Genomic DNA, 25,348 nt, shown 5'->3' with positions numbered 1-25,348 from the left:
TGCTCTGCCGTCGACTCCAGAACTCCACCACAGCGAGAGGCGGAAGCGGAGTCGACGGGGGAGCGGAAACGGTCGACTCGCTGCCATCCTCACAGCCAGGTAAGTCGACGTAAAATACGCAACTTCAGCTACGCTATTCACGTAGCTGAAGTTGCGTATCTTAGGTCAACCCCCCTCGCATCCCTTCCCCCCTCCCCCCCCAGTGTAGACCTAGGCCTTGGCTACACTGGCAATTCACAGCGCTGCAATTGCTGCGCTCAGGGGTGTGAAAAAACACCACCCCCCCCCGAGTGCAGCGCTGTAAAGCGCCAGTGTAATCAGTGCCTGCGGTACTGCACGCTTGCTCGCAGCGCTGCAAGCTATTCCCCTCGGAGAGGTGAGTACTTGCAGCGCTGTGAGAGAGCTCTCGCAGCGCTGGCGGCGTGACTACACTCGCGCTTCACAGCGCTGCCACGGCAGCGCTGTGAATCCGCAAGTGTAGCCAAGGCCCTAGCCTTAGCTCTTAAAGCTTTTGCGGATCTGAAACAAGGACTGATCCCTATTCATTTGCTGAATGTAGCAGCAGCAAATAGTAAAGAGAAACTGTTTCAGTGGTCAGCAGGGTGTAATTTAGCAATTCCAGAGTTTAAAAAAAAAAAAAACAACTCTTGTAACTGCTCCTGTCTTGGCCTATCCATGTTTCAAAACCCCTCACATACTTCACACAGATGCTAGTGCTTACGGTTTGGGGAACAGAATTTCACCTTGGCTCCCTTCCCGAATCTGAGAATGTAGCTGTGGAAGTTGGGGCTGGAAAAATTGTTACAGAGGTGAATTCCCCCATTCGAGCAACATGGTAGGGGCTGCCTCAGCTGGCAAATTCCACAAAAACAGTAGGCATTCTTCAGGGACTGATTGAAAGAGGCCTCTCACTGGTGGTTGAAAGAAAGTACATCAGGGAGTGAAAAATTACACAGGGGTTTGGATGGGAATAAAAATCAATTTTGGTTGGTGATGTGGAAACATCTTGACAGAAGGACACTGTACGTATGTAGATAGTTAACCTTGTATCGTTTGTAACTTGTTAAAATTTATTTTCTTTCTGTTTGGGATGGATCATTGAGTGTCACCGTTTTAAGATGCATCAGTATGATCAGTGAAGCTGAAGTGGGAGTACTATCATGAGCTGGGTGAAACCTTGTTAAGGGAGGAATTAAAAATCATTTTCAAACCGATGTGTGAATACACCCTTCACTTAAGCTAGTTGTAAGAAACATTTAAGGGGCCACATCTAAAACAAGGCCTAAAATATCTTCCTGGAAACTAGCACAGTGTGGACAGGAGTTCCACTGGGTAGTGTGACCAGGGGCAGGGATGTGTGTGTGTGCATGTGAGAGAGAGAGAGAGAGAACACGAACAGGAACACACAGATACTGAGAATAGATACCAGAAACAGAGAGGCATAGGCAAGAAAGGCAAGCAGTAGCCTGTGAGCGCAGAGTGTGACTGGAAAAAACTGGAAGGAGTTTTTGGGTCCATTGATTCAAGAGGATTGCGGTTGTAAGTTGAGAAACTGCTTCTTTTTGTTCTTGGTTCCTCCTGTGTTCAAAGAAGCAGAACTTTGTATTTTCCTTATAAATGATCAAGGTTACATAAAAGAGAAAACCAGACTCCGTCAATTTCTGCTTCCATCTGGAACTCTCCATGGCACTGGAAATTTGATTACCCACACAGGTTGAAACAGGGTAACAGTATCACAGGATATTGTAGCCTGGGGCTTGGTCTAAGGCTATGTCTACACTTGCACTGCTACAGCGAGAGACGGTAGCTATGTGGCTGGAAGAATTCTTCCATCAACCTAGCACTGTCTACACAGTTACGTCAGCTTAATTGTATTGCTCAAAGTGTAGATTTTTTTTTTCCCCACCCCCTGAGCAACATAGCTGGGGTGAACTAACTTTTTAGAGGAGAGACCTGGCCTACAGCTTAGGTCAACCTAGCTACATCAATCGGGGCTCTGAGAAACTTTATGCCAGGTGTGACATTAGGTCAACCTAACCTCAGCTGTAGACACAACTCTTGAAGAACTGGATTTGCTACAGCGACAGAAAAAAACGAGCTGTAGTAAGTGTCGTTGCAACTGTGCTGGTGGAGTGCTGGTAGTGTTACTCCTGAGGGAATTCTGCACAAAAATGTAAAAATTCTGAGCACAGTATTTTGAAATTCTGCATATTTTATTTGTCAAACAAATGTGGAGGCTCAAGCATGGCAGTGGGGAGCACAGACTACTGGTTGCACAAAGGTGGGAGATCACCCTACAGCCCTCCACTCCTTCCCTCCAGAGGAGACAGACTCGGTGGTGAGGTTGCACCTGACCATGGCACAGCACAAGGGTTGGGTCCTGCCCCAGCAACACCCCGGGGCCCTGCTCCTTTGTGCCAGGTGCACCAGATGTGGGCAGGCAGGCTCATCCTGGCAGGATAAGTGTGGGATCCAGATGTGGGGTGAGAGGGTTCTGTGTGGGGCAGTCTGGGTGCAGGCAGCTCAGTGGGGACTCAAGGGGGGAATCTGGATCCACAGGGGCACGATATGGGGTTCCAGGTGGAGAGGGAATGGGACTCTGCACAGGAGTCCATGTGAAGGTGATTAGGGCTCAGTGGGGGGTCGGGGTGTGTGTGTGTGGGGGGGGTCGGTGTGGTGGGAGAGGCTCGGTGGTGGTCCTGGTTCAAGGGGAGGGCTCAGCGGGGGAGGGGGTCTGGGTGCAGTGGAACTCTGGATGCAGTGTGGGAGCCAGGGTGGGGTGGGCGTTTGGGTGCCGGGGGCTTAGCTGGGGAATCTGGGTATGGGAGGGGAAATCTGGAGGTATGGGGGTTGGGCAGACAGGGCAGCAGCAGCTCCCTGTATAGTGACCCCTCCTCCCATGACTGAGGAACCGGGGGTGGGGCGTGGAATGTGGAGCTTCCTGCACCCAGGGGAAGTTTCTAGGGGCAGGTCTGACCCTACCCCAGACCTTACCCCAGCTGCTCCTTGCAGGGGAAGAGGAAGTCCCATTCGCCCTAGCTGGGCTGGGGTTAGCAACTGAGCCCAGTACACAATAGGAGCCACCTTCCTCCCCATGATTTACCTCTCTGCTGGCTGCTTTGGGTGCCCGAAACAACATGCCCGCATGGCTGGGGAAGGGCACGTGACTGCACTTGCAGCTTCCCTGTTAGAAGTTACTTTTCTGCAGGGAAGCAAAGAAATCAGTGGGGGACATGAATTCTGTGCACACACAGTGGTGCAGAATTCCCCCAGGAGAAACTTAAGGCATGTCTTTATTGGCACCATTAAAACACTGCCGTAGCATTGCTTTAACGTGGCTTGTGTAGTCACGGCAAACACCTCCACAAGGGGAATAGTTACCAGTGCTGGGAGCATAGTGCCAGTGTAGACAAACCCTTAGTGTAGACAATACCTTAAAAATGGGAGAATTGCAGAATTTCACTCCAGGATGGGAAAATGCATGAGACTGGACACCTGAGGGCGGGCACTCAGAGACCGGAAAGGGAACAGAGGTGCAGCTACCCCTGTGACCATAACACAGAGGACTGGAGTAATGTTCTTACTGGTCCACTTGCAAGGTGGACTGCTGCATGTTATATACGTTACAGCCAGGGTTAGCCCTAAGGTGAGGTGTTACTGTAGTTTATCTTGGATCTGACAAATGAGGCAGGAATAGCTGTAGGAAGCCATTTAAGATGGTAAATTGTCGTTGCCTGGCTAACCAAGAAAACAGCATTTCTAGTCTACCACCTGTATTTGGATGTCAGGAACAGTGATGAGTCTAACTTGGAGACTGCACAACCGTTACTGCTGGAGGGTAAACATGGGAAGATGGCATAAGTTTTGCCAATTTTCCAAAGTGAACATTTCTCTCATCTGGATTAAACTTGAAGCAGCTACTTTCCTACTACGTTCCATCCTCACTTAATTTAGTAGAAAAACTTTTGTTTGTTGACAGAGACACAGTTCTGTGTCATCTACATACTGATGTCCTAAAATCTGTAGTCTTGTAATCTCTTCCAGTGAACTCAAATGTTGAATAATAGGTGACAGAGTAAAGCCCTGACGGTGAGACATTGAGAAACAGGAGCAGGTGCTTGCCACAACTCTCTGTACTCTTTCTGAAAGACCTCATGAAAATACCAGAAAACAGCATGCTGCCATGCTTAACAATAATGTTTCTAAAATAGGAATATGTGCTTAAAAAAAACTTAGGTACCATATTCCTGTCATGTTTGAAAGTCTAAAAGAGAGTAAGTAGCTTGAGTTAAAGCTAATAACATATCAGAATTTAACTGGTGAAAATGCTTTTGTTCTCCATATGCACTATAAATCATGTTTCCAAGTGGATAGCTATCAAACTTCTAAAGATAAGAAAGATGGATGTGAATGTCACGCTAAAACGGAACTTCAAGGAAATTATGAAAGTATAATCTCTCTAACCATGGTGTTATGCTGAAATGTTTGATAACCATTTTTTGCTGCATATTCAGGGCAAAGGTCTTATTTTATTAAGATGTATTTGTACTTTAGGAATTCCACAGGCCACTGCTTCTGGACATAGGAAGTTTGCACCAGCCAGCTAAACATGCATAGCTGCTGTTGTGAGACCAAATATTTTATGCAACACTTCTATAGAACTCTTATGTGTAAGCATCTCTAAGTGCTGTACAAATACTGCCTTTTGTTTCCTGCCATGTGCTCCCCAAGATAGGGAAGTATAATCATTTACAATTGAGAAAATAAATGCAGTAGAACCTCACTAATCTGCATGAATGTCTGGAAGATCAGTCCAAATTACTGCAGTATATGAATTAATGTGTAATCCACTACCATCTAGGCTATTAAATCTTTCCTTAAAGATGGTTAGAGACCACTGGTTAGCTTGTGTATTAGTGAGGTTTTATTGCACTCGGCTGATATTCATTCAATCAGAGAATGTCAAACTACCTTCTGAGGTTCAGAAGTTGTCAGTTATGCAAGACTATACTCAGGCTTTGTATATATTGGAGTACTTGATCTGTTGTGTTTCTGTTGGTAGTATTACATGGATTGAGAACATACTGATAGCCATACTCGATCAGGCCAATGGTCCATCGAGCCCAGTATCCTGTCTTCCAACAGTGGCCAGTGCCAGATGCTTCAGAGGGAGTGAACAAAACAAGGCAATTTATTGAATGATCCATATCCTGTCGTCCAATCCCAGCTTCTAGCAGTCAGAGGTTTAAGGTTATCCAAAGCATGGGGTTGTCCCCCTGACCATCTTGGCTGATAGCCATTGAAGTACCTATCCTCCATGAACTAATTTAATTATTTTTTGAACCCAGTTATACTTTTGGCCTTCATATCACTCCCAGCAATGAGTTCCATATTGATTTTATGTTGTGTGAAGAAATACTTCCTTATGTTAGGTTTAAACCTGTCACCTATTAATTTCATTGGGTGACCCCTGGTTCATGTGTTGTGTGAAGGGGTATATAACACTTCCTTGTTCGTTTTCTCAATATCCTTCATGGTTTTATAGATCTCTATCATATCCAAACTCATTGTCTCTCTTCCAAACTGAACAGTCCCAGTCTTTTTAATTTCTCCTCAGATGGAAGCTGTTTTTAAATATATTAAGAAGTGTTTATAGTTTATTGGGTGGGGGCTCACACTCAGAGGATTGCTATGTGAAAGAGGTCACTAGTACAAAAGTTTGAGAACCACTGGTATAGAGCAGTGGTTCTCAAACTTCGTTGCATCGTGACCCCCTCCTGACAACAAAAATTACTACATGATCCCGAGGGGAGGGGTGGGGGAAGGCATGGGGATCGAAGCTTGAGCCTGCCCGAGCCCTGCCACCTTGGGCCGGGGGGCCAAAGCCTAAGCCCCGCCTGGGGCAGGGGGAGAAGCCGAAACCCCAGCCCTCAGCAAGTTTAACGCAACCCCATTAAACCGGTATTGCGACCTACTTTGGGGTCCTGACCCACAGTTTGAGAACTGCTGGTACAGAGAAAAATAGGGTCCTAAATTAGTCATGAGTGGCCTGAGTGTAATATAAAAATACATTGTCAATGTTGCTGAATTTCTTTATGCTCCTAGAGTTTTCACCATTAGTTTTCACCTTAATATCAGTTTTGTGCTTCCCTTAGCCATGTTCATGAAATGTCTAGTGGTTTATATTGGATAGAAAATAGATTAACAAGGTTTTGTAAATCTTATTCTGTGCAATTGAATATTGACATGTAACTATTCATTAGTCTAAGTAGAGTAATTAGTATTTGGTACTCTCTCTCCTTTTTCAGTGCCAATTATCAGCCTGGACAGGGTTTTTTTTTTTTTTTTTTTTTTTTTTAAGTATTATTTATAGTTGTGAAGAGGGAGAACTCCTTAACCATTAAAATGAGCCACTATTTTAAATAATTCTATCCAATGTAAACTGTGCTAATGCAGCATTAATGTTGGACACTTAAAATCAGTCAGGAAATGCAAAAGTGAATGTTCCAACAGAAATCTTTATTCTGTTATATTGTGTGTGTGTTTGTGTGTGTTAGAGCTTACAGTCTACTTGCCAGGAGGCAGGGGAAGCTTTTCCTGGTGGGTGGCAGGCCTAAGCCATCTATTTCTGCAGAATTTAAGCTTAAATTTAAAAATAAAAAGTCAATCCTTTAGCGGTTATGGTTCTGAAGAAAATCTTATGAGTGTGAAATGATGTGGTGGTGCTTCACTAAGTCTGCAGACAGTGCTTCTATTGATTTCTCATAGTTTTCCCAAGCAGTAGAGAGATATTATGACACTGGTCAATTTTCTGAAACATGCAGGCAGTAGTGAAATTGATAAAGTTGCGATTTTTTTTATTTTTTATTTTTTTCCCCCCTCTGCGGCTGGTAGTGGAGAAGGCTATGAGAGACAGGTTGTGTACAGGAGGATTTACCCTATAACACAGAGTTGCCCATAAAATTGGGGAAGAGTTATAGTTGTGTCCAGCTCCTGTCCTGGTAATAGCTATTTCCCATCCCTCCCTTCTTGCTATGAGAAATGTATTTGAAGGGGTTGTCTTCCTGGGGAAGCTATTGCAAAATAAGTTAGCATGAATAATAACTATTCAACAATAACTCCCAGTATGGATACTCCTATTCTGCATTAAGAATACCTACATTGGGCCTGGTCCACACTAACCCCCCACTTCGGACTAAGGTACGCAAATTCAGCTATGTTAATAACGTAGCTGAATTCAAAGTACCTTAGTCCGAACTTACCGTGGGTCCAGATGCGGCAGGCAGGCTCCCCCGTTGATGCTGCGTACTCAGATGGGGAGCTAATGCGTAATAGCATTCCTCACGGTTTCCCTCTGTAGACAACCCCTACGTTTCCATTCTGAGGGAGGCTTTGAAATATTAATTCTTGCTTATATCAAGCATAGATTAGAACTTTCAATTTTCTTTATACTTGCTATAGTTGTCCCTAAGGCTTCTCAGAGCTTTTAATGAAACCAGCAACTGGCTTCTTGATTTCTGTTTTTTGATGTAAATTCAGCCTCCATCAGATAGAGGAGGCAAGATGCACTTTTTTCAAAATGGTTTAGCCATTTGAACAGCAAATAGCAATGTTAGTATTTTATTACTTGCTTGTAGACCTAATGAAAAGAAATAAATAATTGAACAAATTACAAATGATACAAGCTTAGCGATTTACACATATACAGTGTCTTTCTGTCAGAATAGTTTCATATCACAAACATAACATTTGTTATTCCAACCCGATCCCTTTGGGACTTTGCTCTACCTGGTTTTCCTTTCAATCAGCCTCTGATGAACACTTACAATTTCTGTGGAACTGGCTGTCTGAAGCAGATCCTGCCCATTTTGTTCTAATAGGGAATTCACCTCTCTAACAATTTTTCCAGTCTCAACTTTGACAGCTACTTTCTTAGATGCAGGGTACACTCAAGCTGAAATTCTGTCTCCCTGATACCACTTTAGATGTTCCTTAGGGATTACTTTAGATTTAGTTCTGCGACCCAACTGTATCCTGTACACCACTTCATTGATTTGGATCAGTACTATATAGGGTCCTTGCCAAGGTTTATCCACTTTAGGGCTCCTTTCCTTCTTTCTTCTAGGATTATGGGACCAGATCAGGTAACCTTTCAAAAATTTCCCCATATGACCTTACATCATACAGCTTTTTCAGTTAGTCGGAAGCTATCCTCAAATTTTCCCTAGCAAAGATGTTAATGTTTTCAGTTTTGGATTGTAGGGTTTCTGCATAATCCAAATAGTACAACTGCCATTGTTTCTCTTTAGGGACTCCATACAAAAAGTTTGCTGGTGTTTTAGCTCATGCCCCAACATGAAGAGTGCTGAGGTACACTTGTACTCTTTTTGACTGCTGTGCTATAATCTGTCAAAAGGAGTGGATTATGCTGATCCCAGTCCCTTTGGTGCTGTTCTGCAAAAGTAGCCAGCTGAACCCCCTGAGTCCTATTGGACCTTTCCACCATCCCTTCAGATCGGCATTGTGCTGGGTTGGTCAGAGTTTTGTGGATCCCTAGAATCTCACAAATTTGAAACACTTTGGATTAAAAGTTTTTTTTTTTTTTTTTCATTTGTAACTCAACTGGGACCCCAAATCTGACGAACAACTCATGATTCCTAACCAGAAAGTCTCTGACTGGTCTGCTGTTCCCATGTAAATGTACAGCACTGTGCTGGAACAGGTCCAATAGAAACTCTGGGAGCTCACTTCCCCCCCCTTGTAGTTTTCTTCTATACTAGTATTTACCAGATCCAATGACTCACATTTCACAACTGCAGTTGCTTTTTTTTTTTTAACTATTTGTGGTGTGTCTGAAATGTTCAGAAAACGAACAGGTTATAGGTCCTTGTTTCAGATCCACAAGAACTTTAGCGGCTAAGGGTACATGGCAAAAACACACACCCCCAAACCACAGAAGCAAGTCTCTGAGGCTGGGTTAACTGACTCAGGCTTGTGCCGTGGAGCTAAAAATACCAGTGTAGACGTCTCGGATCTTGGGCTCCACTCTGAGTCCAAACTTCTATGTTGCTATTTTTAGCTATGCAGCACAAGCCTGAGTCAGTTGACCAGGCTCTGAGACTTGCTGTCATGTGTTTTGTTGTTTGCTGTGTAGCTGTACCCAAAGATTGCCCTGAGACCCTGGGTCTCTCAAAATAGCTTTCACTCACTCCCCTCTTTCCTTTGTTGGAAATCTACTGCAGCATATAGCTGTAATAATGGTTCCTGTCTGAATAACAGGACAATTCGTTCACTGCAAACCAATTGCCTACAAACCATTTGGTTAACCTGGGCCATATCTTTCAAGGGAATTTCCACAGATTGAATTTGTAAGGGCATGGCTACACTTACAAATGTAGAGTGCTTTGAGTTAAACCAGCCTTCATAGAGTGCAGTAGAGAAAGCACTGCAGTCTGTCCACACTGACAGCTGCAAGCGCACTGGCGTGTCCACATTTGCGGCACTTGCAGCTGAATTGGGAGCGATGCATTGTGGGCAGCTATCCCACAGAGCACCTCTTCCCATTCTGGCACTGTGGCTTGTGGGAAGGGGGCGAGGGGTACGGGGCATTCTGGGTCCTGTCCCAACATCCCACGATGCATCGGTTCACATCCCAGCAATCCCTCTGCTTCCATCCACAATTGGCACCATCTTTCAACTTATTTTTGTATTACGCGCTCTGTCTTCCCTTTTGGTCTGCGGGATTGGAGCCCAAACTGCTGAGGAATGTGCTGACTAGTCTCGCCAGCACATCACATTTTTCAGTCCAGTTATTCCTTAAAATCCAAAGTGACAGTGAGGACTCCGACGATGATATTGAATAATGCATACGACACGAGATTGCTTGTCGCATTCACAGACATGCTCACCACCATGGAACGGTGCTTTTGGGCTCGGGAAACAAGCACTGACTGGTGGGATCACATCGTCATGCAAGTCTGGGATGATGAGCAGTGGCTGCAGAACTTTCAGATGAGAAAAGCCACTTTCATGGGACTGTGTGATGAGCTTGCCCCCACCCTGCGGCGCAAGGACACAAAATTGAGAGCTGCCTTGATGGTGGAGAAGCGGGTGGCTATTGCAATCTGGAAGCTGGCAACTCCAGACAGCTGCTGATTGGTCACTAACCAGTTTGGAGTGGGGAAGTCTATCGTTGGAATCGTGTTGATGCAAGTTTGCAGGGCCATTAATCGCATCCTACTCGGAAGAACCGTGACTCTGGTTAACGTGCATGACATTGTGGCTGGCTTTGCACAAATGGTGAGTAAGCACAGGGTCAAGGGGGACTTGTTTTTTCATGGCTGTACTGTCCTCTGAGTTTCTGTTCCTTGTGGAGAGCCAACAGCTGCAGGGCCCCATACTGAACACTGTCCCCACATTTTTTTTACAGGAGTTCGTCCTGGAAAATATCTCGCTGCTGAGGGTGACCTGGGAAGCAAGGGAGGGTCTTCTGCTACAATGCGGCTTCCGCCCTGGCCCAATGCAGCTTGCCTGTGTGCAGCAATGGTCCCTCTGCCCCTCACTGCACAGTTGCACGGACATGTTAGCCTGACTGGGACAAGGACCACAGTGGCTCTCCCACAAAACCTGCGCAAGTGCATTGCCCAAGTTCTGGCTGAGACCTTTGAAGAGATCACTGAGGCTCTTCAAATGTGAGAGAGCACATCAACGCCCCATTCTGCATCTAGGCATGCATGCAGCCCTAACCCTCCTCGCCCCAAGAGCCCGCACTGAATAACTTCCTTCCCAAAATAAAAGCCGCTTACTGGGAATCTCCTCTGGTGTTTGTCCTTCCCCAAGCACCAGCCGCAGCGACTGGCTACCTTCCTCCTGGCTTGAGAACAGCTCCTGGCTGCATGCATCTAGGGATGCCGGGGTGTCTTCCTCCTCCTCAGCACCCTCGCTCCCGCTTTGCTGCTCCTCCTCCTCCTCCTGCCTTGTTGGACTGGGCTCTGAAGTGTCCATGGTGATACTCGGAGTGGAGGTGGGGTCACCCCCAAGTATCACGTCCAGCTCTTTGTAAAGGAGCTACGGAATGCCTACCGCAAAGCCTGCGAGGCAAACAGCTGCACCGGTTCTGACCCCGGTCAGCACCGGAGCGGCTGTTTGCCTCGCAGGCTTTGCGGTAGGCATTCCGCAGCTCCTTCACTTTAACCCTGCACTGCAGTGTGTCCCGCTCGTGGCCCCTTTCCATCATGTCTCTCGATATCTGCCCGAAGGTATCGTAATTCCTACAGCTGGAGCGCAGCTGGGACTGGACAGCTTCCTCCCCCCCAAACACTGATGAGGTCTAGCACCTCACCATTGCTCCATACTGGGGATCGCCTGGCGCATGGAGGCATGGTCACCTGGAAAGTTTCACTGAGAGCATGCCACACCTGGCTGAGCAAACAGGAAGGGGATTTTCAAAATTCCCAGAGAATTTAAAAGGCGGGTCTGATGATTGGTCACCTGAGGGCAGGGCAGTAGAGTTCGAAGTGATGACCAGCGTGGCTAGAACAGGCATTGTGGGACACTTCTGGAGGCTGATCAGAGCGAATTAACAGACTAGGGCATCCACACTGGTGCCCCGGTGCTCCAGCGGGGGCACATCAAATGTTGTTCCACTCACTGAGGTGGGGTACCAGGAGCGCTCTAACCGCGGAGTCAGAGCGCTCTATGTGCCTTGCTAATGTGGATGGGTCGTGAGTTAGAGCGCACTGGGCTGCTTTAATGTGCTCTAACTCCAAGTGTAGCCATGCCCTAAGACACCTTTCCTGATACTGATTATACAATTACAGTAGAATCTGAGTTACAAACACCAGAGTTATGAACTGACCAGTCAACCACACACCTCATTTGGAACCGGAAGTACAGAATCAGACAGCAGCAGAGACCAAAAAAGAAAAGCAAATACAGTACAGTACTGTGTTAAACATAAAATGCTAAAATAATAAAGGGAAAGCATCATTTTTATTTTGCATTGTAAAGTTTCAAAGCTGTATTAAGTTGATGTTCAGTTGTAAACTTTTGAAAGAACAACCATAATGTTTTGTTCAGCGTTATGAACATTTCAGAGTTACAAACAATCTCTGTTCCCGATGCGTTCATAACTCTGAGGTTCTTCTGTATTAGCCATAATGAAATCCAACCCAGTTATTAGTTCATCTAGTATTTCAGCCACCTAGACTTCTTACTAGAATTTCAAATACCCAATTTTCCCGACATTTTTTTGGATAGGTGTCCTTCCCCAAGTCACTTCCCCCATTTGAAACAAATTAGATGGTTCATATTTGGATTCCCTATTCCCTAGCTATTGTTATGTCTAGTAACTGTTATGTTTGAGCCCACGTCAATTATCCCTGTACATATCACAGATCCTATTATGCACTTAATAGCCAAACTTCCATTATTCGTTGTTTAACTGCCCAGTTTTAAACACAAACTATGGGGCTGATACTTGTACAGTAGAACCTCAGAGTTACAAACACCTTGGGAATGGAGTTTGTTTGTAATTCTGAAATGTTTGTAAATCTGAACAAAACATTATGGTTCTTTCAAAAGTTTGCAACTACACATTAACTTAATACAGCTTTGACAGTTTACTATGCAGAAGAAAAAAAGGGAAAGCAGCATTTTTAAGTAGGTTAACAGTACTGTACTCTGCTTTTTTTTTTTGGGTCTCTGCTGCTGCCTGATTACGTATTTCCGGTTCCAAATGAGATCTGTTGTTGACTGGTATGTTCGTAACTCTGAGGTTTTACTGTACCTCCAAGCTATGCCCTTTCAACTTGATGCGTCTCCCCCCCACCTATTTTCCAAACTGGGAGAAGGCTTTCATTAGACACTTGTGACAATCTGTCTTGGCCAGCCTTAAATTTATAACAGTACTTCTTTTTTGGCCAATTTTGTGTCAGTACCAGCATTTAACAGAACTGTTCCTTTAATTTTTGCATTATTGCCAATTTCCCTTGTTTTACAAACCAAATTTATCATTTATTCCAATAGTTCAATATGGTCATGAACCAGATTAGAATTCCCCTCTTTCATCATACACTTTAGATACAGAGCTGTACTTACATGGTTTATGGTGATCAGCGTCCACCTTTCTCACTAGCAGCTACTTCCTTTTCTGATTAACTGCTGCAGAAAAAGATTCAAGTTCTGTGGAAAATTCCACAGCACCTCAGTGTCTTTGGTCTCTTTGCTGATTTTGATCTGCAAGTCCAGTTGAACATCTGTAAATTGGTCCATTGCCAGACTATCCTAAACGGCCTCAATGGTATCCAGATATGCCAGAAACACAAGTCTGCACAGGCCCACTACCAGTTCAGGTGGGGTTTCTTCTTTCCTCCTCCATTTAGACCTTAGCTATGCCCTGGCCACCTCAGATTGATGGCTAGTTCCAAATCTCATGTCCAAGACTTGTTCTCCAGACCTAGTACTCTGTCTCATTTCTGTGGGTAAATTCTGTAATGAAATCAGAGCTTGACCACCCATGTAGGCTGCCAATAACCCCCCTTCGGTCCCACCTCCCAGCCACGTGTTTGAGCTATAATGTTGAATTGAGCCAAATAAGCCTCCCAGGGAGTTTTTCCCAAAAAATAGTGGGTTTCTTTGAGCAATGTCCCTATTAGTGCTCCACCCTAGGTGCACTTGCGTCCCCTGCACCTTTGAATGGAGACTTCTCATAGGAGTGTCCGTTTGGCCCATATGTGTGTGCTACTCGAACTCTTGCTCCATGCTGGTATGTAGCACTGCCCTCAGTTCCTTCTCAACCTCCTTGGCCTAAGATGGAGCCTTAGCAGTTGTCCACATTGAGTTTTACCTCAACTATGTCCCCTTAGCTCTTTTATTAGCTTATTATAGTTGTTCTTAGAAGTTTTAGCTGTAGTCATTTAAAAAAATTATATATAGTTTCTCCCCTCCTGGGAGTTCTACTTTACTGGGAGGACATTCCCGATTCTTCTAGTTTCAAGCGTTGCCTGTGGAGTCAGGCAATCCCGGTGAACAATGGCCACTCCCCCTGCATCCTGTTGTCTTGGGGTGTTTCATGTTTTCCATAAGTGCAACTTCTGCCTGGTATTAAAATCTAGAGCCAGAAAAAAAGGGAGGTCAAACTTCGACTCCTCGTGATGGAGAGCTCTTAGTGCTCGGCCTCTGATCCTGGCCAGGGGATCCCCCCCCATACGCCAGTCTGTGAGTAATTCCGCTGCTGCTTCTGTCTCTGAACCACACTCCTTGAAGACATCTAAGAGGAAGACCTGAGATTCCTCCCATAAGACTCCCAAAGACCATCCCCTGAATTCTCCAGGTAAGGAATCTTATCTCAAAGAAGTTGTGAGACAGCCACTTCGGCACCCACGCCTCTCCAACCCAGTAACCACGAGGCTGCTAGTTCCTCAGGTACCGAGGGCACACTCAAACCTAAAGACAGTGAAGTCCCAGACTCTGAGAAATTATCAGTACTGTCAACGGAGCGAAGTGGCAAGAAGAGCATTACCTCTTCTTACCTGGTACTGAAGAAGCCTGCTTAGACTCAATCTGGACTCCCGTTGGAGTGGTCGAGATTCATGGTATTGTCAGCTCCCTCAACCACATTCACTTCGGTGTATGCCATGGACACGGTACCGACAACACTCATGGTACTGCAAGAGTTTCCCGAGATCTTGCTGCGTCCAAGGCACCCAACTCATCATTGCTTGGCTCCGATATACTCCTAGTACTGAGGACTTACGGTTCTCTGGATATTTGCCCTGTACCAATGGTTTCTTCCAGTGTCGCATCTCTACAGAGTGATTTGAAAGAGGACGATTCTGTTGAAGATCTTGCCTCAGTCTCCCAAACGTCTGTGCAAGGCTCTCTTCTCCATTCATAGAGAGGCTCTTTCCCAGAAGTCTCTGAGAAGATTGGTATCACTCATAAGAGACAGCCACAACCACCATTTCACTGGTATGAACATCCATGGAGGCCTCCACCCATGCCCTATGTACTACCTCCTTGGCCATATTGGGACTCTTGGGCAGCCTGTCACCAGCATTTCTCTGGAGCCTCGAGAACCACCCGTCACAGAGAGAGACAGCCATCATCACCCTCCCCCTCTACAAGACTGGAACCTAAAGAAGATTTTCTTCAGACTGCTGACTTGATTTTTTTTTTTAAAGTCAAATTAACTTTAATTTTATAAGCTACCATCATTCTAAAATTAAAGGCATTTGAAAGCAATCCTTAAAACGGTTCGCTTGTTTGCTTAAAAATCAGCCAGTAGGCTTTCTGAAAGGTCTGTCGGGTAAGGAAGAGCCACAGTATTTTAAAATGTTTTTAATTAGTTTTTTCCACATAAGGAATTAACTATACCACCTCATTTAACATAACCATAGCTAACTATTTATTTACAATATGGTGGTGACTTTTATTTTATGGAAAACATAGCAGTTTCCATTCCTTATTGGAAAGAGTCTGTTTTTTGAAGCAAATGGGGGGAGGGGGTGTAATGAAGTTTAGAAGTCCATCTTAAACAGATTTTTTTCTAAGTTTTCAGTAATTGATGCCAGTAATAATTCAAACTACTTGCCTCTTTTTTGATACATATAAATACTTTATCTTCCATTTACAAGAGCCACAGTTACTTTAACCACTAGGCTTTCAGTGTACCTGACCAAGACGTGTCAGTCACTGATAGGGTAGGGTGGTACCCAGACTGAAGAGCCTACTAGTTTTTCATGTAGTAACATATGGTATTGAAAAAAGGATTTTTCTTGTCCATACTGACACCTAATATTTTTGTTGCTGAAAAATATTGTCAAGAAATGAAGCTACTGCTGACATAATTAGGGTTTACATTTTAAATATTTGTTTCTTCTCTCTGTTGATGCCTAGAAGAGCCTTTTTTGTGGATCAGAAAATGTTGCAAAATATGCCCGGGTCCCTCCCTACTTCCACCCTTTCTTCCCTCTGTCTCTGTGCACACATTTCCCTGCTTCTTCAAGTTCAGTTTGACTGATGTTTTTACTTGTGAACATCAACATCCTGTTGCAGAGCCTAGGGAAGGGGTGGGGGGTGCTGTTTACAAAATAGTGAAACTAGCTATACAACAACTACTATCAAATGCTCAGAGAAGAAGAATGTAACTTTCTCTAATATCAGAGGGGTAGCCGTGTTAGTCTGGATCTGTAAAAAGCAACAGAAGGTCCTGTGGCACCTTTAAGACTAACAGATGTATTGGAGCATAAGCTTTCGTGGGTGAATGCCCACTGCATCTGACGCAATGGGCATTCACCCACGAAAGCTTATGCTCCAATACATCCCTTAGTCTTAAAGGTGCCACAGGACCTTCTGTTGCTTTCTCTAATCTTTCAGTTATAATCTAGAGGTTTTTCTTCTGTTTAGAACAGTAAATGCCTGTGCACCAGCACTGAGTGTCTTGCCAGTTATTAAAATTACAAAATTAAATACAAGCTTCATGCAGCAGCTCTAAATACAAATTATACCCCCAAATCTCCCATAACTGTCCTCAAAAGCCAGGTAAAACAAACACCCTGCAGAGTGCTGTGAATGATAGCAAATCCAGCCAATTTTGGACCAAGGTTGGAAGGTGTTCCTGAGGCCCATATGGAGAGTACTCTGCCAGCAGTCCCTTACCCTTTATCCAGGGGAATGAAGCATCCGCATCTCTGCTTTTGTCTGTAGAAGTATATTACATGGGAGAGGCAGCCTTATTTACGCTAGTCCCAATCTATTTGGGGCTTTGTAAATGGAAAAACAATGCCTTGACACCTATTTGGAAGCTATCAAGTAACCGCTGAGCTCTCAGAGCACTGATTTTACATGCTTTCTATAGAATGTCCTGCTTACCAATCAGCTGACCGCTTTCTGTGCCAATTCTAGTTTCAGAATTGATTTAAGTGTAGCCCCAGATGAAGTGTATTCACATAGTGTAATCTTGAAATGACACAGGAATGGATTATGAGACAAGATCTGTACCCAAAAGATAAGGTTCTACCATTTCAGTGTGAATGGTTCTTTTTGCCTGATGCATTTTGGTCAGAAACATAATCAGCCTGGATTGATGACTTTTTAAATAATCAAGGAAACAAAATCAATGATTCTTGTTGGCTTAATTTAAATCTTCTTTATTCTTTAAATTTCAACTCTTTTAAAAGTAAAATACACTTGCTTTTTTGCAAGTAGTACTGGATTGATGGGTTTTTTTCTTAAAGGAGCATGTGGAAATTAAAGAGTAGGTTTGGAGTTACTCTATACTTTTTTTTTTTTTTTTTTTTTTTTTTTTTTAATATCCCTTGTGGCTTCTTGTGACACACATACTCACCACTTGGTGAATACCAGTGAAGGTGAAATTTAATCTTTGAACTACGTTTGGTAAATACTAGTTTTGTGGGGACAGCCTGTTCTGTCCGTAGGGGAGAAACACACTGCCAAAATGTAAGGTTTTTTTTTTTTTTCTTCTTCTATCCAGTAAATTTTTTTTCCCTCTTTACTTCAAACTGTTAAAGGGCAGATAAATGTTACCCAGACATAACAGCTTGCATATTTGTTTTAATTGTTACAAGACTTTGGTCAGTGGGTTTTCATGTTATAACTATTTTAAATGGTTGGCTAGTAGTTGCTTTGAGAAAATGTTTGGATAATATGCTTTGGCAAAATATTCTGTAGAATGTGGTCAGTCAAACACTAAAATCCGATGCCCATAGCCTGCTGCTTCTTTGCAATAGAGTGAATACTTTCTAAAGCTCAGTTATGTGACTGGAATAGAACAATGTGTGTTCCATTTGGAAGTAGATTCACAGTTTTAAAAGGCACCGGTTTCTAATTTTTTTTTTTTTTTTTTTTTTTGCATACATTGTGCTTTAGCTAGTCACGCACAATTTATTTTACTGTGAAGGTTCAGATTGCTAGTTAAAATCTGGTCAGGAGAAAAATAGATTGAACATCTAGGTGGAATATAAATGGGAGTTGGGCACCTTAACTCACTTGAGGTGCTTTTGAAAATTTCACCGTAAACTCTTACGTTGGCAGTAAAATAATCTTTTCCTATGAAGAAGGTCATAAATGGAGAAGAGAGTGGATGATAAGACAAAGAACTATTTGACAAAATGCTTAGTATAAATACAGGGACCAACTTCTCTTGGGGAAAGAGACAAGCTTTTGAGCTACACAGAGCTGCTCTTCAAGCCTGGGCAACCGAAGACCTAAAGAACCTAGATCTGAAGGAAGAGCTCTGTGTAGCTCAAAAGTGTCTCTTTCAACAACAGAAATTGGTACAATAAAATATATTACTTGATCCACCTTGTGTCTCTAATATCCTAGGATCACCATGGCTACAACACTGCCAATCCAGTTAGAACACACTTATTATGAGGAGCTGTCACCAAACTACAACAAAGTCTTTATAAAGCAGGTCTCTGACCAATACAAGGATTGATAAACCAAATCAAATACTTACATTTTGTAAATAAATTCTACTAGGTAAAACATTGAAATATAAACTATCTGTGTGGTGGGATGGAAAGGAGTTGTCTTAAGTCCTCAACTGAAATGTGAGTTTGAGTCCCAGACAGTTAAGAATTGTGGTAACAGGAAGAGTATAGTCATAATGACAAACAGCAGTTGTCCAGACATATCCATATCACAGCTTCTGTTTTTGATATCAAACAGAAATTCCACTAGAGAGGGTACAGTAGCTTGTTTCTCCTCTTTCTTCTCTTGCCCAAGGCGACACATCATGAATTCTGAAAAAATAAACCTTCCTATACGATAACTGCTGCTGTTATTTTTAATCCCTTGAGTGATGACAAACTTCTAAACAGGATCACAGATTTTACCATAATAGTGCAGACTTTAGTAACACATGGCATGTAGCATATAGCTGTGAGGACATACAGGTGACTGCATATACTTTATGTTCATAGGGTACTGAAGAAGTTGTTAAACTCCAGTTATTTAATTTACTTTAATCTATGGAGATGTTTTAAGCTGGTAGTGACACACACACTTGTTAAGAATCGGGTCAGTGGGTCAGATCCAGCCCAATTTGATAGTGACCAGAAATGATTGCCAGTTGATGGCTGTTAGGCAGCCTATGTGCAGTAAGTTGTTCTTAGTTCTGTGCTTAATGGATAGATGCATAAATCTCATTGTGTTCTGCCAATTGACGCAGGAATAGAGGCTGGCATGATTTGCTTTTCCACAACCATTCCCATACATGTTTTTCTACCACCTTTGTATGGAACGCTGTTTCTGAGTCGGTAAGGCCACTGTCAGATCTGTACTTTGCTGTGTGTGTTATACTGTAATCTCTCTAGATGACAGTCCCTCCCATAGCCAGTAGAGGAACGCAGAAATCCTAATTCCCAACATTTTTTCTTTTCTCAAGCAAATAGTTGTGTAAACCATTGACAGTGTTTTGCTTCCCTCTCTACTAGTTGGTTCACATAAGCATCTACAACTATCAGATAATCGTTTTGCTCAAGTGATGGAGAACTGTGATGTGGATCTAAAAGTCCTAGGTTCAGACACTGCTGACACCTATGTGGGGAATATGGTTCCACATGATGTAGTTGTAGTTGCATTTTTTAAAACAGTACGTTAAAAGAATGTCTAGGTTTGAAAGTAAAGCATTCAAAAGCTTGGAAGTGCCAGAGTTATGATTGCCAATACAACCTTAATTCGTCTCCCTATGTATATGTATTAAAATAGTATTAGTTCTGCAGGGCTCCTACCTTGCCCAGTGCAATACACATGATGGACAGTGAATGAGGAGGGGACTTTCAAGAAGGGAGATTTTTCTTCTGTGTTTTGAGTAGACTGGGACCGAAGAGCGCTCTGTTCTTGGCTCTGCTAGATTCCTGTGTGATGTCAGGAGTATTAGACATATGTGTACGTGCACATACTGCCACCCACCAGTGGGCTGAATGAAGGCATCACAAATTTTGACCCTTTCTAATTTGAGTGCTTGGCTTTGCAACCTTAACATTCTTTTACATAGTTGTGTGTGTAATATATTTACAAGAGTTGCTTCATTCACCCTGGAAATAGATAACTGCAGCAGAATGCAGTAACTTTTTAATACTGCACAGCAATTTAGGATAAGAATAATAGAACATCTGAAACCACAAGTGAATTTTAAGTAAATAGTAAGCAATTACTCAGGTTGCAATTTGGCTATGTCATCAAGGTTTAACCTTCCTTAAATTCTATGGGACTTTCTGCAAATGTAAAAGCTTATCTCTGTTGCCTGCAGCACACTGTTTCTTGGAGATCTCCTCCCCAGGTACTGACTAATCCTGATCTTGGTTAGCTTGTGAGATCTAAGCAACATTTGAAGTGGCATGGCTGCATGCTACAGATTCATTAATTCCTAGAAAGTTCTTTCATAGTAGGTTTGAGAGATGCTGGTAGGACAGCGTGTGCAAGTTTGCATTACAACTATTTGTGGTATTCCAGTTCTGCGGATAAAGCAGAAGTATGCTTAACTGCAAATTTCTGTAAATCCTAGCAAGTTAACTTTAACAAAACACATTTCCCAAGAACAATTTTGTACTAAAACATTTGTCCTATACATTTTTTTTCTACAATGTTCTGTGCTGCTCTGATCTGTGGGTGAGCAGATTTTAAAGTCTAATTTCTTGCTGTTGGAATAAGAGTTTTTCAGTCTATTTCTGGCAAATTTGGTTTCACTACCAGGGCTCACCGAATAAAATGCAGAGTAGTATTGGTGAGGGAATAACAAGAGAATGGAAGTCTGAAAGCAAAGCAGCCGAAGGGAAGTGATCCTGTAAAGCAGAGAGCTAAAATAGTGGAAATTGATTTTTTTAATTTCACTTATCAAAATGTATCATGGTACTATAGCAAACACACTTAAACACGTTTTTACAGCAGTTTTATTATGGAGCAAGCTGGGGGCAACTTCTGTGTTTAGGTTTCTTAACACTTTCTGTTATAAAAGATTCTTAGGACTGTTTGTCACTTTCTAACACTTGACCTCCATTGTTTGCAGTAAGCCTTTTAAATTCAGTAATGAGAGAGTCTTTGAGCTGGAGACATGCTTTAGGCTTGTCCAATGAAATGCCATTCGAGTTCAGCCGAGTTGTAAACGTCTTAAAAATCACAGTTTCCCTTTTGTTACTTGCATGACGCTCGAAAATTTTGGCAGTGTGCCAGAATAATGAAGAACTTTCTAAAGAGCTAGATTCATGATGCTGCTGATTTAGCAACAGCAGCAGATACTGTACTGGGATTGTCTAGGAGCTTCCAGAGCTTTGGAGTGGGTGGAGATCCCCCATAATTACCTTCTCCCAGACTCTCCACATGGCCCCAGTGGCCTATCCCCCACACTCTGGAGACATTAAATAAGACAGGAGCTCCTCCCTAGCTCCCAAAGCGGAGAGAGGTGGAACAGACTCCCTCCCAACCACTCCTCCAGTCTGAGCACATGGCCACAGAAGCCAATTGCCTCTGGGGCCACCACATAGGGCAAGATCTTCCCACCTCTCTGGGGGCGAGGAAAAAACTTGGGCTGGTCCACTGAACACCTATCAGATCCAGCACATGACCCAAGTGGTCCCATCTTCTTTGGGATAACAGTTTGCTGCTGTTGCCAGCTAATGTAGTTAATCCTGTACCTCAAATGATAGAATCCTGTGCGAAGGACGTGGGAGACCTGCCCATAATATTTTATTAATATTATATATTCCATCTGATTATTATCATGGTGTTTACAGTAAGCATACAGGGGATTAATTCAAGAAGGGGTTAGTTGCATTTAGGTAGGAGGGAAGATAGACTTGATAACCTGCTGCTTCATGCTGTTATCCATGCTTTTATCTGAGACACCTAAACTGGAACTCACTGGGTTCCACCCAGAGAGAGTTGAAGGCATGCAGGGCCTGTCACCTGAAAGGGTGCGTTCACACATGCTAGAAGAGGGGTCAAAGGTGCAGTTAGCTTGTAACACTGACACATGCATGAAGGGCAGATGTTAAGAGTTTTATGTAATAAAATCTTTTGTTTTTTTTAAATACTAGTAAATTTCATAAAAATCTACTTTAAAAGAAGGCTATTTAAAGCACAAAGTCAAACATTTGAAAGCCAGAGGAAATACGAGATTCACCGTTGCCAATGCAACCTTAATTGTGCCTCTTGTGCGTCTGCATATACATTCTGACAGTTTTAAATTACATAGTATTTTTTCTACAGAAACACTGTCTGATTCAGTACACAGGATGGGCGCACATAATGGAATAAAAGTTGCACAGGCAACCTTAAATCTGGTATTTCTTATGTTTTGAATGCTTGCCTTTGCAACCCAAATGACTTTCTTTTAATGTTTTGTATGTACACCTCTACCTTGCTATAACGCTATCCTCTGGAGCCAAAAAATCTTACTGTGTTATAAGTGAAACCGCGTTATATCGAACTTGCTTTGATCCGCTGGAGTGCGCAGCCCCGCCCCCCGGAGCACTGCTTTACCGCATTATATCGGAATTCGTGTTATATCGGATTGCATTATATCAGGGTAGAGGTGTAATTATAAATTTATATTGGTTCGTAGCTGTTCCCTCACAAGTCTGTCATATTACAATATGCTTTTAACTCAGAATGAATTTTTGTCCTGCAGGTAAAATTCATTCTAACATATAACACCCAAAAGGCTTTGATTCCAGTTAATCTAAAGTAGATCCTGTGTGGTGATATCATGGTTTTGATAACTTATGCACTTGTGTTGGTAATCAGTGTCCAAGTTTAGAGCGACTGCACCTTATTTCCCCCTCAGTGGTCCAGCAAGGACACCCGATTTTAGGCTTTCGGCTCTACAATCATCACCGCTCATGGGCAGAGACACGTGTCTCCCTGCATGCTAACCAAGATCTTTCTAGGCTGCAGTTCTCGGCCAACACTGTTGTTTCTGCAAGCCAGATGGCCTAAGTGGCAAGTGTCTGCACTTTGGTTTCTCAGCAGAGGCTATAAACAGTGCAGTTGCCCACAGTTACAAGTTACCATGCAGCCCTTTTTAAGCAAGCACATTTATTCTGAAGGTGCTAGCATCATAGAGAACATAGTAAAAATACTAAAAGAAACTACATGCATGATAATAAACTTACCAGAGATCACCCCCAACTCCAACAAGGAGTAAGTAACATTTTGCAAGGTTTACATTTGGCCACAACTTCTCCCTAGGGAAGTTGCATATAATATATAAACTTTGCATTTAATACAATGGACTCCAAAAAATACTTACTTCAATGAGGCTTTTCAACAGTATTTGAGTAAATTTCACTATCTGTCACAACCAGCACTCTGTATTGAGCTTGTCACTTTGTCAGCAGTACTGCTTCTCCTTATGGCTTTAATGTGAGGAAAATGTATAAAAAATACTGCATATTAGTATTTAATATAACTGTATAGCTGCAGTGAATTATGAAGTTATGATTAGTAAATTATTTAAAATATCATTGAAGAACAGTGTGTAAAGTTATACCACTGTCATTAACATATATCCATAATGTTGTGTGTCAACACTATTTTTCTGGCATACAAGCCATGAAAATAAGGTCTGTCTCTCAGCTGTTTGAAAGAATGCCTGTCCTCATGTTAGACTTGAGTTTTAAAAAGATGAGCCCTATTTCTGTTTTAGGACTATGAGATCTTGGTTTCCTATACTCATCCACAGCAGTATTATGACATCAAAAATGAATATTCTCACTGCAGTGACCAACAGTGCCAAAGTGATTTACTGTCTAGACTGAGGATGCACCTCCACGGAGATGGAGGATTAAATGGAAGCATAATTTTGAAACTAAGTAAAGATAATGGACATGGGTTTTTATCAAATTTATCAGTTTAAATCAAATAAAAGGTAACTTTTTCCTCAGAAAACCTTATATTCTGTTTCTATAAATTATCCTTGTTCAAAGGAGGAAGGGGCATGCAGCTCATGAATTTTTCATATCTACATATTTTCAGTTTAAAATAAAAAAGTAGGTTTCATTTTCCCATTTCAGGAGCCTCGTTTTTTGAGTTGGACTGTGTTTGTATTGTCTGTGCTCAGCAAACCTTATTTGTCATTTTTTTGTTGTTGTAGTTCCCAAAATGTGCTAGGAATATAGAGAAGGAAGATTCAGTGCCTTCCCTTGAGAAGCTGACTCTCTGTAGAGGCGAGTTGTTATAAAGCATATTAGACTGCCTTCTGGCTTCCATCAAGATAATTAATCTCCTGATTTTAAAAAAAGATAAATTCTGAAGACCATATTATTTTGCAGATTATTGGGGCATCTGGAGAAAAGAGGATTGTCTTTGACTTCAGTTTTCAATTGGGAGTTATCTTTGTTCACTAAACATTTTAAATGCTGTGATACTTTTTTAGTTTGAGGAAGTAGAAAAGGTGCCTTAGAGTCTCAGTGCCACAGCTTGCCTTGCTCCAACTGGCAGTGAGAGTGTGCTTTGAGAGGGATTTAAATAGTCCAGACATTCTGTGTAATATGGAACTTGCAGTTTATTACAGCACATTAATATTTATACGGTTACATAACTTAGCTTGTGAGTTAGATTTTAATAAATATAAATGCAAAAAAATACCTACTTTTGGAGAAAAGACAAGCCAGTTGGTATAAATTGTTCTTTGAATCCTTCTAACCGAACTTGTACTTTTGTACAACAATTTTATGGTATCAATGTGACACTAAAATATCATTTAGAAAAATAAGCATCTTAATTAAGATAATTTGTTAGATTTTATGAACAATCTGCAAACCCTTTTTTGCAGTGGTTTTCAACCTGTGGTCCGCGGACTCCTGGGGGGCGGGGTCCACAGACTGCCTAAGATTTCCAGAGGGGTCCACACTTCCATTAGAAATTTTTTTAGGGGTTCGCAAATGAAAAAAGATTGAAAACTACTGTGCAACTGGATAAAGACGTTCTAGTAGGTTAAAGTGCTGCATATGTTTAATTGTTGCAAAAGAAATAGCTAAGGGACCATAAAACTATTTCTGTAAGATGTGAAAAAAGTGTGTGTGTGTGTGTGTGTGTGTGTGTGTGTGAGAGAGAGAGAGAGAGAGAGAGACTGTGAGACTGCCAGAGTTTGCTGCAAACTAAGCATTTCTTTATAGACTCTGAAGAGGGAGAAAAATATTAAGGGGAGGAAATTACTGACATCTTACATTTAAAGGCAGTTGTCATCAGTTCCTGAGGAATTTGAGCTGTACTTCAGGTACTTCTGTGACAGTGATTGACCTTACAACCACCCTGTGTCTATTTCTGTATATAGCTTAAATGTTGCTATTTGAACCACTGGAAGTACTGTTGGTGCTACTGT

General features: G+C 42.5%; 1 protein-coding gene across 2 annotated transcripts in view; it reads left to right on the top strand.

Moving 5' to 3' along the window:
• TAB2 (TGF-beta activated kinase 1 (MAP3K7) binding protein 2) overlaps positions 1–25,348 on the top strand; it is a 138,105-nt gene that overhangs the window by 43,034 nt on the left and 69,723 nt on the right. The window lies entirely within an intron of this gene.

Source organism: Malaclemys terrapin, chromosome 3 (assembly GCF_027887155.1).
Source record: "Malaclemys terrapin pileata isolate rMalTer1 chromosome 3, rMalTer1.hap1, whole genome shotgun sequence".
Taxonomy (NCBI): domain Eukaryota; kingdom Metazoa; phylum Chordata; order Testudines; family Emydidae; genus Malaclemys; species Malaclemys terrapin.
The sequence above is the reverse complement of the archived record's forward strand: the minus strand, read 5'-3'. Positions and strand labels throughout refer to the sequence as shown.